Source organism: Carassius auratus, unplaced genomic scaffold, assembly GCF_003368295.1.
Source record: "Carassius auratus strain Wakin unplaced genomic scaffold, ASM336829v1 scaf_tig00215255, whole genome shotgun sequence".
Classification (NCBI taxonomy): Eukaryota; Metazoa; Chordata; class Actinopteri; order Cypriniformes; family Cyprinidae; genus Carassius; species Carassius auratus.
In genome coordinates, this window is record NW_020528007.1 from 84,897 (window position 1) to 87,060 (window position 2,164).

The following is a 2,164-nucleotide window of genomic DNA, read 5'->3' on the forward strand; positions in this document are numbered from 1 at the left end:
TGTTTATTTGAGATCACAGACTGGACGGCTTTTAACTCAGCTATAACACATCTAGGAGGAATTGTTATGTTGTGAGCGGTGGGATTGGAGATTACTACAGGTAAGCGACAGGATTTAGTGTCCCCAAGGGTAACTACAGAGGTCTTAACAATCAAGCCACCAGGTAGGGAAGAAAAGGATGGATGTTCGAGTACTACCCATTTGTCAGGGTACACTCCTTGTACACAAGCTGTCCCACAAAGAACTGTGGTTTGACCAGCTGGAATTGTTTGCGATTGCTTCTCAGGTAAACGCACTAGCCCAACGTTTCCCTCCACTCCTTGTTTTTGACGTAACTCTAAAATCTTAAGAACCTGCCTATACCCGTAAGAGGGTGAAAAGTAACAGGGTTTCTGTTGCGAAAAGTCCTTATACAGCTCATCCAAGGTGTTTGTGCCAATCAATATAGATGGCTGAAAGGCAGAAGGAAGATCAGGGACAACAAGAGCTAAGGTAGGCACCTCCATGCTGACCCCAACAAATTCTCTGGGAAAGGTAAGAGTTATTTCAACGTATCCAAGGTAGGGAACGTTTTGACCATTTGCACTCTCAACTTCAAGCAAATTGTCTAAGGGGTGAATTTGTTGGTCACTGAGATTTCTGTTGTAGAAGGACTGTGTGATGGTGCTGACTTGTGAGCCTGTGTCAAGCAAACAGTCACATGTCATTCCGGCTATGTCAACTTGGGCGGTGCATCTAGTCCCAATTAACCCTCTGGGAACAAATGACTGCCGTGAGTTCACCTGTGCTTGTGACATCAACACTTTATGTGGTTTGGGACACTCTAAATTGGTTTCAGTTCCCGCTTGCCCCGTAGCAGGAACTGCTGCTAGTTTAACTGTGGCTTGGAGCTGCCATACTGCAAATCCCATTCATTTTTCCGCTTCGTGAGTTGGTTTCTTTTTTCTGTCACTAATGTGGGATTTGGATCATTTGAACAGGAGCTGGCTATGTGCCCTTCCTCTCCACATCTAAAACAGTAGCCCGGTTTGGGTCTAGCTGGCTGCGATTTGTCCGAAACTCTGTCTTTTCCTTTAGGACTACTTATGTTTTGTTTACTCACGGACTTGACAGCACTCGCCTTAGGACTTGATTTGTCCTTAGACTGTTTTGAAGTTAGTACTGCAAGCTGCTTCTGGAGATGTGTTATTTGACTTGCCAATTGAGCAGTGATAGAATGTAACTGAGTCACGTCATCTCCGATAGCTGTCTGAGATTGTACTACTACACGTTGCTTAGAAGTTCCCAATTGCTGTTTCATCCGCACACTTTTTGAAGCGTGTTTGTTTTCCTCAACACGTAACATTGTCATTAGCTCGGCAAAGGATGGTGGCGAGTTCTTTTTCTGCTCTAATTGCAACTCTAAAAGCAGGGAGCTTTCCCAGCATCCTCGACAAAACTGTTTAAGCAAATGCCTATTGATCTCTGAGCTAAGCACTCCACCACGTCGCATGGTGGTCTGTAAGGCCACGTGTAATCGCTGTAAATAAGCGGATGGCTTTTCACCAGGGTTCTGAAATGTGTTCAGAAATTGGGCAAATAATTCGTCACCATCTTCGATGGGTGCAAAGGCAGAATCAAGGAGCTGAATGTAAGCTGAAGGTGATGCTGTAGAACCGAGGGATTTTACAATGTCTGCTGCTGGAGATAGAAGACTCTCACAGATTCTGCGTACTCGGTGTAAATCTGAGACCATTGGGTCTTGAAGGAGAAGTTCAGCACTGGTACGCCAGGTTTCATAGTTAACCTCATTCGGTGGGCTGGGAGTTCGCCCGGAGAATGCACGGAGTCGCAAAGGTGAGTTCCCAGATATCGCAAGGTCACTAGTGCGCACCAGATGCTCCACTACAACTTTTTGTACTGCAGGTGGATTTAAATCAGTGACCGTGAGTGGTGGAGATTCTGAGCATGGCGCTGCAGCTACTGCTGGAACTGTGTGAGGTCGTGCAGCACTTGCTGGCACTCTGGACTGCCTAGGAGTGGAATCAGTTTGAGGTGGATCTGCCGAGTGGGGACGTAAAGTGTCATCATTTTCGACAAGGGTGGGCTCAGCACATGGTTTTGGCACAACTGCCTCTTGAATATAGACTAACATGCCCCTCAGAACATCCTCAAAACTTTCCCC